The sequence below is a fragment of the Pinus tabuliformis genome, chromosome Q (genome assembly GCF_031772625.1).
Source record: "Pinus tabuliformis cultivar Carrire ecotype Pingquan chromosome Q, CPIR1, whole genome shotgun sequence".
Classification (NCBI taxonomy): domain Eukaryota; kingdom Viridiplantae; phylum Streptophyta; class Pinopsida; order Pinales; family Pinaceae; genus Pinus; species Pinus tabuliformis.
In genome coordinates this window covers 283964831-283978390 of record NC_142296.1, presented here as the reverse complement: position 1 = coordinate 283978390, position 13560 = coordinate 283964831, and positions in this window count along the sequence as shown.

The following is a 13560-nucleotide window of genomic DNA, read 5'->3' as shown; positions in this document are numbered from 1 at the left end:
GCACCTAGAGTTAATTTTCACACTTGGTCTTGGAGTTATAGCATTCCCGAGGAGATCAAGGAGCCTTTTGTGTGATCGGTGTCGCTTTTCTGGGTGAGTTTTTCCTTTCTCGTATTTTGTCACATTTTCTGTCAATTTTTGTTGTTAAGATTGTGGGAGTGTTCTTCCACTTGTTTATTTGAATTATTGTTGGCATTTTAACTTTTTTAGCTTGTAGAAGTGTTGTTTCAAGTTATATATTTCCTTTTCCGAGTATCGCATGTGTTTTTCGGTTTTTTCACTAACAATCAGTGTTGCAGTGACTCTCTTCACATGCACAATTTTCCTTTAGTTTGATCGATTCATGCACTTGTTTCACATGAATGCATAAAAAATATTCATATATGTACTCAATTCACATCATCCTTTAGATCTACTTTTTTTTCACACTCCCTTTGGGAAGATCTGGGTCCCCTTGCCTGGATCTCACACTTCACTGCTTGCACTACACAATATGGGAGCTCAAGGTGTCTCCCTTGGCTTCTGGAATTTCATAGAGATTGGCTTGGGCTGGATGCAACTACACACTATTGTGTTCTAGGAGCCAAGCTCCTAGCTTGGCCACTGAGACTGTGCAATGCGCAGTTTCTCCTGGCCTTAGCCCATGACCTACGCTTTACGTAGTTCCCGTCATCAAGCTTCTCGATTGAATAGTGGGACCGTGTAGTGTGTGCTTCCCACGGTTAGCTAGTCCACTCTATCAGCAAAACTATGCAATCCTTCCCATTATGAGCCTAGCTTGCTGCTTGATCTTCTATTCAAATTGTTTTTCTTTTAGCTCACATTTGCCTGCCATCAGTGTCGTCTATGTTCCACAGGTACAATAGTTGTTGAGAATCTATCTAGCAGTTACATTTAACATGGCATCCAAGAGAGATACATCGAAGGAAATTGTCGAGAGCAGTACTAGGGAAGCAGTTGATCAGATTTTAGTGGATTTTCCAGTATGTGCAGATACTCAACTCTTCATTTAGAAGTGTACAACACTCACATGGAAGTAGATCAAAGACACTTTTCTAGAGGAATTCAAGGAATACTTAGAGGATCAACAGGTTTATCTTAGCATCCAACGGCTGGGGTTATACAAGGTTGCATGCAGGTACCCCACCTTCCCATGTTCATACATCATCGACTAGATTGTCTCACACATGGATGAACAAACTATGATATTGTGCACTGCCAACAGGAGAGAGCTTGCGGCTTTCAAGGTTAAGAAAATTTAGTAGATGTATCACTTTCCCGAGTCAGCGAAGCACATGGACTCATTCTTTTATGCCACCCATAGCTATTTGAACATGATAGACATTATCAAGCACTGGGTGAAAGAGCCATCAAATTTTAGATAGAAACCTACCCATGTTTACAAGACGAAGTCCCTAAGGAAGGCTTACGATTTCTTGATCTTCTTTTCCTATATATGGTCAAGAGAAAACAAAAACCTTTCTTGAAGGGTGGGTGGTCGTAATGGACCTATTGTTGAATGATGGAAGGCTAATTAATTGGTCGGATTTGTTGGCTAATCAGTTGAAGGCTGATGTGGCTAAGGCTTATAATCTGCCGAAGAATGAGGAAGAAAGGTTTGACATGTCCACATACTTATTGTATGCAACTAGTGCCAAGAAACAGTTCCCTTGCATGGGCTTGACATGGACATGAAAATAAATTTCCATTAATATCTATTGCAAGTTTCTTTCTTACTATAGCTATTGAGGAGTGATGGAAAGGCTAATTGACCATTTTATTATCTTTTTGTACAAGCTTACCTTCGAGCAAGATCCACCTTGCATGTCCTGAGAAGGAATGGAGGCAATAGTAAACATTGCAGATTGGTATGCCTCAGCGGTGGCATCTTCATCAGAGTGTTTGGTGGATAGAAGCCTCTCCATGTCTTACCAAGGTATGCTACTAACAAGATAATCATGCAAGAAGTTTCATAACACCTCTCTACATGGTTGTCAGTGAGACTACATAGGAAGAAAAAAGCAACATGGCCCGCTCTTCCTTCATGGATCAAGTTATACGAGATTAAGAGCTTGAAAAATGTAGATGTCAAGGCTAAGGACATAGTGAAATTTGAGTTTGGCACTAAATACTTTAATATTTATGATCCCCACGGTATTTTCAAGGACCAATGTGTGAGAGTTTACTTTAAATGGATCCACGGGAAATTTCATTAGCCAGAGGAGGACCCTTGGAGGAACTATTACAATGCCTCTAGACTCAATGAGCTAGTGACTATAGAAAAATCTTAGAATGTTGCTCTACATTCAATAACAACTCTAAAAGCAGCAACAACAACGACAAAATGAAACAATCCAGTGAAGGATAAGGGAAAGAGGAAGGTTTCTGGGAACCCATAGGGAGAGAAAAGTTGCAACATGAAGGTAGATACTATCTTGGAGAAGGAAAATTTTGCAATGGAAGAAAAGATAGAGAAATGGATGAAAAGTTCAGAGTGAAGGAAGAGAGAAAATCTGAGGCTGTAGGAAGAATAATTGAAGTTGCAGGAGATAGAGAAGAATCTCAAGGAAGAACACGAGTTTAGGAGGAGAGAATGAGAAGAGAAGAAGAAGCAGGAAGAAGAACAAAGACAAGGTGTGATGACATAGGAAACAACACCAATACATGTTGATGATCCAGAACAACCAACAACTGAGGAAGAGGGTGAATACATGAAACATCAAGAGCTTGCTCACTAGATTGAAAAATTGATATAAGTGACAAACATGGAGTTGGAATAGGAATGACATAATGAAGACACTAACATTATGCCAAGAGCACCAGAGGTCATCTCTCAATATCCATTACCTCGAGTGTTAGAACCTATCGTGAGCGAGCAAGTAAATATTGTTCTTCTTAATGATGATCCAATCATGGATGTGTACAATATATCATTTGATGAGTTGTATAAGAATATTGTACAAACGTGAAGGAAGAAATTTTTGGATGATCAAGCATCACCTACATTCTTCATGGAAAGGGTGATGGTGTCAGACACTAGGAAGCATCCAACTTCCCTTACTGAATCAAACTTGGCCTATGAAGGAGTGACAAGATCAAATGTTAAGTACCTGATGGTAAAAAATGAACAACTGGAAAATAACTTGTAGGTTACGAAGCAAGAGGTAGATCAACTTTGAGCATCCACGTAGAATGCAGTTTACACATTTGTGGAGATGAGCACAATGATACTTGTTGAAGTATCAATATTTGGCGATACCATGTAGAAGCTCTATGATGGTTTTCTCACCATGCATAAAGGAGTTGTCCATGTGCATGGCCTAAAGTAGCGGAGCAAAGAGTTTGTTCAAACTCTCAAAAACATAAATGCTACCATTGCCCATGTATAGGAGTCGACAATGTGGTACAATGGGACCCTTATTGACTTAAAAAAGAAGATGAAGCCATAGATAGAGCTTGAGAAATAAAAGGTTTGAATGTCGATTCAGAACTATGAGTAGATCACCCCATTCATCAACAGCATACATGCCTCATATGCGCAGTTGTATAGTAGTTTGGATGTCATGGTGAGAAAGCACAAGATCCCATAAATCGGTTCCCTTATTGATGCAAAACCAAACAACCAATTCTAGTTAGAGATGGATTAGTACATGGAGTAGCTAAGACAAGAGGCCACCAGGGAAGGCTTGGAGTTGAATGCACACAACATACAGAAGTACATCAGTGGTCCTGTCAAGGTCAACACCATGTTTCTCATGCTCCATAATGAGTTGGATACAAGTTCTAATACCATATACCCAGATGACATGGAGGCACGCGTTCGCTTTCATAAAGACACCATCAAACAATTTCAGGACACCATCACATAGTACCAAGATTTTCACCAATATGTGACCAACAAGAATCAAGCAGATGTTGTTGCGCTCGACTTTCGACAAAATACAGAGTCATAGTGTTGTGTCTTGTTAGGTTGCTTCTAGCACATTTTTCCTTAACATGTGGAAAATGTAATATTATTTGTAAATGTAAAATTCCAAGTGTCAATATTGGAATATGAAAAGTCATCATGTAATATAATGTGTCATTTAGGGAAGAAGTTGAAGAGTCATGATCAAATTCAAAGAGTCACAAAGGGGAATGTGAAGGGTCACCCCACACTTTGTTATAAATAGACCCTCACAACTCATAGAACAGGCTTTTGGGAGCCGAGCTTTTGGCTAGTCTTAGGCTTAGAGAAGGCTTGGGAGTATTGTGAAGAGAGTTGGATACTAAATACCATAGAGGGAGTATACTTCTTTGGAGGATAAGATGTTCTTGGCTGTAATGTTCCACTATTGGGGCTAGTGGTCATCAATGGTGTATGTATGGATGGAAATTTCACTTATAATAATAATATCAGATCCAACACACTTTCCTGCATATGTTGTTAATGTAGTTGGACTATTATGGCTACATTGGAAATGTATGTTATTTAACTTACCCATATTCTTATGAAATACTTTGTATGCATTTGTAGGAATCTTGTTGAATGTGTGTTGTTAGATTAAATCATCAGTTTAATTTGTGGACCATTTTCCATTTTATCTTATGATGTCATTCTTCTCATGTGTTCCTTTTAAGATGTGTACTATTACAAGAATCTAAGTGGCACACTTCTTTTCCCCTCCTTATGTTAGAACCTTCATGCATCACACTTGACTCTCTGTACGGTCATACACTTTCTCTCACCCAAAGTTATCATACTTTCCTTTGCTCACTACCATGATCAAGGAATTACATTACCACCCACTACTGGAACTCCTACTCCAAATGATGTGAGGTCTAGTTGGTACTTCATATCAGGGAGATCCCTTGAATATTGGTGGTTCCAACAATGTCAATATATCTATACAACTATTGACTTGGAGGTAACCCTATCAGAGCTCCTGTAATGCGTCCATGATTGATTTGTCTTCTTCCATCTTATGAGGATCATGTATGATCCCAAGGTGGCCTTAAGAAGCCTATTATGATTGAAGAAGAAATACTCGTGTCTCATTATAAATGTACATTGTATCGTAGATGAACCTACGATAATATCTAAGAAGAATATTTTGGTTGGGTTTTCCCCTTTGTTGGGTTTTTCCTTGGTCTCTAACCTAAATCATGGCATCTCTATTATGTATTCTTTTCTTGTATTGTTCCTTACTATCCCACTCCATTGCCAATGTTATTATTATCTCTACATAATTTCTTATGGGGATATGATGTTATGGGGTGAATGTAATGTGTTGAGTTATTGAAAAAGTAAAAAAATGTAATTATCTATAGAAGATAACTCTCTATCCCTAAAAATTAACATGGTATAAGAGTTTTCCTGAAGAAAATTCATTGATATCACACCTCTCTAAACACTTATGATCGATTTATTGATCAAGAAGATTAAAAGTGATGAAGATGTAGGAGACCTAAAAGAATGTTAGGGTTTGAGGGAAATCACTAGGAATCCTTTGTTCTTATAAAGGTTAAGGTTTGGGATAAATCATTGGAATGGACTTAGATATGGAAAAGGCCTTGGAACCCTAGATATGATATGATAAGCAAGAATCTATTTATTTAAGCAAGTACCCAGGTCAAATTCAGAGAAACCCTAGATGTTCTTGTCTCCTAATGGGAGATGATATGATGCAAATCCAATGGTCATATTGAGAGTTAAGCTTGGAAGTTGATTAACTATCTAAATTCATATGGTGCTCAAGAGGAAGAATTTCTTTCATTGGTGACATCAACACATGGTAGGTGATATGGTGCCTTATGAATAGAAAGAGACATTATCAAGAGGAATTTGATAACCTCCTACAATCCTCACTAAAGCGACATCATCAAGGAAAGAAGATTCATCTTGTGGTCCATCAAGATGTAGATTTATGCAGAAATAATTACCTCTAATAGGGAGATTGTGCACGAGGATCAAGGATCTACTCTCTAATCTAGAGAAGAAAGATCATCTTGACTTATCTTTAGGTACACTTTCATTATTCTTATTTAAATTAATATTGTTGTTCTTGCTCTTATTTTGCAGTCAATAGGTACATCAAATGAATTTAAGGACCTAGACCTCAATATCAATATTCAGGAGGATGTAGATCTATCCCATGATTAGAGTGGCACTTCAAAATAGAAAGGAGCTCAAAACTTTGTAGGAAGGATTAGAATCTCCCAATATAATGACTATGAATGAAGAGGCTTCCTACTGAAAGGGAGAAGACATTAGAATGAATGTGATAGTCTGATGAGATTCAAGGAGATAAATGTCCTTCATGCAAAGACCTTTCTAGATGACAAATATGGTGCAATGTCAAATCCTTCCATGAATAGGCTCTCAGATAGAGAAGCCTACTATAAGATACTAACACATGTTGTTAGATGCTCTACTATCATATGTATGTGAACTTTTATTCCAACATGATGTACTTAAGGAATAATCATACTTGGGGCTACATCAAGGTTTTGATTTGCATGAGTATGAGACTCATGATTATAGGTTGAAGCAAGTCAATTAGGCTTGGTAAGATTAGATTTGATATTTCTTTTATATATGCTAATTATTTATTTATGACAAGATCAAATCATCTCATCAGTACTAAATAGTGCTTACCTTAAAGTGTAGGAAATCCACTTCTTGAGATTCGAAGTGCAATAGAGAGATGATGAGGAATTCATTTTCAAGGGAAGTATATGTTAGAGGCTTTTCATGATGGATTACATTGAAGTAGTTAAGGGACTCCTCTTACTAGATCCCTCAATTAGCCAATAGTCAGATGGATCCTTTCTTAAGTGTAGTCTGAGCCAGATAGAGCATGGAAATGTATATTGGGATATTAAAAATATATCATTGAGATACCTACAGTCAGTCATAGATCAAGACAATTTTGCGAATGAAGAGATATTCCTAATCCAAATGAACCAGGAGTGTTTTGATTAGGATGACCACATTAAGGTGCTTCTTTAGTATGCATCTTGCATTGATTTCCTTGATGAGGAGGTAACATAATTCCATTGCACTCATTCCAATAGTGGTTTATAATATTATGAGACGTGTCACTTTGAAAGTTATCCATAGGATCATTAGACAAGGTGCCATTGAGAGACCGCTGAGGAGCTAGTACAAAGGGCGTTCTGAGGCTCCTACAATGATTTATTGTAGAACTAAAGGTATGAGTCCTTAACCAATGAGTAGGTTTCTAACATTATTTCCAAATATTTCTTGAAAGAGAAGTTCTTGGCATTCAGAGAGTAGCTTGGAATTGTGCAGAAAATATCCCTTATGGGAAGGGATCCTAGCTAATCGTGAATAATGAGATTTAGGAGCTGATGGGGGTGTGGGGTACTTCTTCAAGATATAGGATTCTTAGGATCCTTATCATTTGATAACTTTGTCTCCCCTAGTCAAGCTTGGGACTTGACAGCTTACATACCCTAGCATGCATCCTACTTACAAGTCAGGCTTTTTAGGATTACCACTCATTTGGCCAATGAGTCAAAAGACTTAGGTATGGAGGATATTTACCTATTGAAAATTCATATGGTAAATTTATCTCCCTAATTCAGGATGCATGGTGCTCAAACACTTAATCACTAAGGATAATGTTTGATATGACATAGGGTAAGGAGGGTCTTTACCAATTTTGGTAAATTGATATCCTTTATGGTCAATGAGGATCAGTTGGTTTACATAGAATATGCGGGATATTTACCAAGGAGTGTAACCTGATCTCCCCTATTGTCAGTTCATATAGAGTTTGGAGTCTCTTTACCATAGTGGTAAGTTGACATCCGCTATGATATTTTTGCTTCCTTGGATTGGGACATCATTGTTCAGCTAAGATGAGGTCATGGAGCTTGACCTGGAGAGACTTTCATGGACTTGGTTGCGGATTATTCTTCTTCTATGAAATGAGATGAGCGTCTATTATGAAGAGCCATGTACATATGACATGAGGCACATTATGCAATAGCAAATTCCTCCTTAGATGAGAGGGAGTGTTGAAATTTGGGGCAACTTTGGGATGAATTTCCCTAAGAGAAACTCAATTAACCAAAGGAAAATCCATCTTTCAAGAAGATTTAATTTTTATAAAAGAAATATTATTTCGATACTTGTACTATTATTATTCAATGTGGAAAATTTATTTTGGCAGGCCATCATGAAGGCATTGGACAAATCTATTTAGATCGTATTAAGAGAAAATTAGAATGGCATTTTCATTAGGTCACTATCTCGAAAGGAATTTAAATTTGACGCAAGGAAATTATTACTCTTATTATGCTCAAGCCGGCCCTTAAGATAATTAAGTCAACTTGCCCCAAAGGATGTCACCTTTCACATGTGGAAAAAACTATAAATTTGCATCCATAATCCTTCATTTGGCACATTGAATTTAGAATTCTCTATGGCATGTTTACGACCTAATTAAGGCAACTATTGTAGCCTTGTTTGTGGAATTGATGCAACCTACTTTATGGTATCTCTACGACCTAGTCTATGTTCTTTGTGTGGCTTATTCCAGTGATATATGTAGCCAGATTTAGTGGATTTATCTGTGGTCTATTAGGACCTACTTCTTAGTATTACCCGTGGAATAATATGACCTATTTTAGTCCCTTCTAAGACCTTCTATATTGAAAATTCTATGGCCTAGAATTGTATTCTTATGCAACCTAATTATGGCACCATCTGTGACCTAGAATTGCAGTCTTCTATGGCCCAATCATGGCACCTTTTTTGGCCTAGTATGACATTCTTGTATGTCCTAATCATGGCATTATCTATGTGGTATATTAGACAGTTTCAAGCCCTAATTATGTAAAAATCTATGGTTATATTATTGAGAAATCTTGTACATGAGGGTTGAGACACCTTGAAGACTAATCATAGGGTCTGAGGCTTGTATAAATAGGAAAAAAAAAATCTATGAAGAGGTTTTGAGCACAAGATTACAGTTGAATATGCGGTTATAGAAATCCCTAATGAGGGTCGAATATATTCAAGAATTGGTTCTCATGGTGAAGTATAATGAAAGGTAATACCATGTCATCCATAAAAGATATGAATTTTTCTTTTGTTTTGATTAATTCTATGTGTAGAAGGTCCAAGTTGATCGTTCTTGTATGACAAATAATATACAACTTTGGGGGCTAGTTAAGTCTCTTATGAAGGGATACAAGATGTTATGCCTATGAGGCCTTCTTAAGGTCTGTTGAGAGATCATTACAATCTACATGAGTAAAGGGTTATGTTCCTTAATTATGAGTGAAATATGACAATCTGTTTATGTATGGTTGTGTTATTATATTCAAAGTGATGTATGGCAAGAGATATATTGCATTGTTTCATTCTTCAGAAATATATGGTACTTGGTTGTGTCATTATTAAACATTGAGCCCTAAGAGCTCTTGGGGGCTTGGAGTACTCCTTGGAGCTATAATCCAACGACCTACTCCCACATATACCCAAGTAACCATCCAATGGTGGTAAACATGTGACGATAATTTACTATGATATGATTTGACTCCCTATGTGTCAGTTCAGGAAGTGGAATCAACAGAATCTCACAACACATACATTCTATACCTACTACAAGACTCCTAGAAGCCTTTGTAGTCATCCCCATGACTATTCCCTAGGTCCCACTGAGTTTTAGACCATTAAACCACTGGAATCTCCCTTGATATGGATAAGGGTCCATCTGGGAGGCTCTAGATGCTCACACAGTAAGGCATGCATGTGTATATGGAATTTCTCCTCATACTTCTTCATGTGGTTCTAGGATTTGTGCCACTTTTAAAGACCATAATCTAGGTCACTACCAGGAAGCCCTTGTAGCTTTCAAAAACTATAATTTACATAACAATAAGAATTACAAATCAAAACTGACTCGAGGACTAGGCCTGATCATTCCTAACCGGGACTAATAGTTTGTCAAACACTTCACATCAATGCAATCTATAGGAAATGAATACAAGACAAAGCGTAAATGACTAATAACTCATATGAGACTTGACAAGGAGGATCACCAACTTCTTCCCTTGAATGTTTTGACATCAATTAGGTCTTGCATTCATTATCCTTTTAGTTACAAGTAAATACATGAGATAACCATGACCATAACCAACCATATAACCATTCTTATAACTAGCATTAAACCGTGAAAATAATAATGAGATAATAGTCAATAAGGCCACATAATAACAAGTACAAAAGAAAGAGAACTTATCTTTTTTTTAAACATAGGTAAGAGCCGATGAGGTTCAGTTGTTCCATGTACCACCCGACAATAGACATGGTTTAACCAAAATTTTCTTTCAGCTAGTTACCCCAGTGACATATGTTAGCACTCTGTAATTTTCTAAGGTTGCAAAAGAAAATTGTAAAGGTAACCACAAACCTACTCTGTAAGTTGCGATCTAGCACTGCCAGCTTCAGGGAGGGCTTGCTCTGTAAGATTTAACTTTCTTGTATTGAATATTAGGCTAGTTATGAAGTTTATGGTTTGATTTGTATTTTAATGGTTGGTTGATAACTAGATTACCATTGGGATATGGAGTCTGTTTCATAAAGTACGAATTGATTGCAATGTTTAAAGATTGGATTCTTTTAGTTTATGATATGGGGAAGGAATAATAGATTAAGATTCACTCTAGATATAGAGCATTGTTACTTGAATTCTATATTTAAAGTTAGTAGAAAACACAGAAATTATTCAAAGCCGAGAGCATAGTGTAGATTTAAAAAAATTATGTCCTTTAATTATCTATTGAATAATTTAGATTAAGAAAAAAATATGTGTGATAAACAGAGAAATATAAATACATTGAACGATAGAGGCACTTCACCAAGAAATTGAGACAAGAATCTTGTGAAGGAGATTTTTATATTACTAGTAAATTCGCTGATGATTCAAGAACATACAAGCGTGTTCTTGTATATAAAAACCAACCCCTATTACTTCAAATGATGAAGTATTTCTATAAATTTATTACAAAATATCTTGATTTAAAATATTAATATTTTTTAGGAATATCTATACAAATATCTTGAAACAAAATTCAAGATTTTATTACGAAAGTATAAAAATAGACTAGAGTGTTTAAAAAAAAATATCAGTCGGTTGAGTGTTGTTGTTGTTTTTGAGTGTTCTAGTAGTGACTAGGCCCTTAAATGGGTGATGTTGTATGTCTTGCTCGAAGATGTGTCTCATTGTCCCACTATTCCCGCAGTGTTCTATTTCATGACTATTGTGTTGAAAACATGATGTTGTTCTCTATTACTTTGCTGTTGTTTTTTCTCTTAAAAGTGACCCAGGGGGACTGATTCTTTCAGACTATGAATAGATTCTCCGAGGGGCCACGTGGTAGCTAAGGAATGGAGGATGGGATATGAAGTGGAGGTGGAGCCAGGTTTGAAAGTCAAAGAAATATACTTTTCATAGGGGGGATGCTACAGTGATGTATGAGAGGGGGAGGGGTCTGAAATATGGAGAGGATGACACATATCTTTGAGTTCGGACACCCCCTTAAATAATTTGAAATGGAGCTTAGGGAGGTATGAATTTTTCCTTTGTCATTGATCTATGTAGGCTTGATCTGGCCTGTTGAGAGATAAGGAGCTTCTATAAACACGTGACCCTTTTCTTATCGTAATTGCAATAGCGTCGAGGCTTATACAATACATTTTGCAGTGATTCTAAGTGAGAAGAGCTGAAAAATCCTGTAAATACATTCTATAATATATCACATTTGGTCAGGGCTTTCCACATCGCAATCACAACTGGGATGGGAGTACACGGGAGGGGAACCATAAACCCTGAACCGAAAATGTAACAAATTTCAACATAAGAAATATTTCATCTAGCGGGACTTAACCACAAACCCAAACCTGAAGTTTTTCAAAATCTAATTAAGAATCCCAGCGGATCTGGAAAGGGGTCTATTTATTGTATCACAATCGCAATCGGGAGGAGGAACTTTTGTGGTAGGGACTTAAAGTTGGTGTGATTCACTGATTGCGATATTGCAATTGGTGGGGGGACTCATCGATGATGAGAACTATCAACGATAAGACTTAATCACAATTGCATCGATAGTGGGATATGTATTACATCGGGGATTTATGATATTAAAATATAAAAAGGGGAACACGACTAGAGTTTGGTAATGAGAGTAACAAATGGAAATGTGGCTAGAGTTTGGGGATTTATTATTAACAAAGGGAAAATGGATTAAGGCTAGATTTTATGGAAAAATATGTAAAATGGGCATGATTGGGTAAATGGAAATATGGAAATGAGGTGGTGGTTATATGGGTCTCGACTAGAGTTAAAAATCATATGGCATATTCATAATGGGGAAAAAGGTTTTTAACAAAGGATAGATGTGAATATAATTGAAACTGTAGAGGAAATAACTCTTAGGCCTTTATCTACTTCTGAGGCTCAAAATTCGTTCTGGCCTATCTTTCTTTCCAAGAGTTAGATTTGAGCGCAGGACATACCTTTGGAAAGATGTGTCTAAGCACTTTGTGAGGAAAACACCTACAGTTTGATCTGATCCAAACATTTTCATGCAAAAGATATCCTCAAATCTTAGTACTTAGTATCGCTTTGTAAATAGTTTGCAGTATGAAATATTATTTACAGCATCACAAACACAATAATGATCAGCTACAATCAAGAAATCATATAAAAATTATAGGACCCTAATACTGGCTCTAGCTATGGATGGCACTCTCCTTGTGAGATTTCAAGAACATCGTAGACTAGTAGCCTGATCCATTGGGCTGATCGCAAATTTGCAACCTGTTTTTCCATAAAATCTCTGTGACTAAAATTGTTAAACTGAAATCAAACCATTATGCACACTGAAAACTGAAATATCAAATTCACACTGAATTGAAATCTATACTACAAACTGAAACTAAAACTGACCATAATGGTTGAAAAAGGAGGCTCGTGACAGTGAGCTTATTTGCACACTACTACCTACCCTATACTATTGAAAATCATATTGAATGAAATAACACAAATATGCTAATATAGCCAGTCACGTGGATGGCTGCTAATTTGAAGCTTGCATTCCATTTCTGCAAATAGAAAAATAAACTCAAAAAATGGAAACTCAAAATTCTGATAGGAGCCTTCTTCATAATCCATAACCAACACAAAATTTATTTTTTTAAAGATTCCAATATATTTTCCAAAGGATCCTCCAAATCATGGAGAATTTCTCTTTATTGTATTATGCCTTAAAATAACTTCTCATATACTTCCTCGAAACTGCATCTATCCCTTTTTGAATTTTCTTCCCTTGTGTTTTCAAGGGATGTAAGATTATAAACACTGTGTTTATCACTTGTAGGATGTAAAAAAAATTGTTGTTCTTCAGCATCTGCTTGAAACTCAATGATACAATTTTTTTGTATTGAAAAGGTGGTTGGAAGAATTTGTTGACAATTATGTTCATCACCATATGAATTTGTTCGAAAATTGGCTATGCAGGTTCATTATATACATTGTCTACACA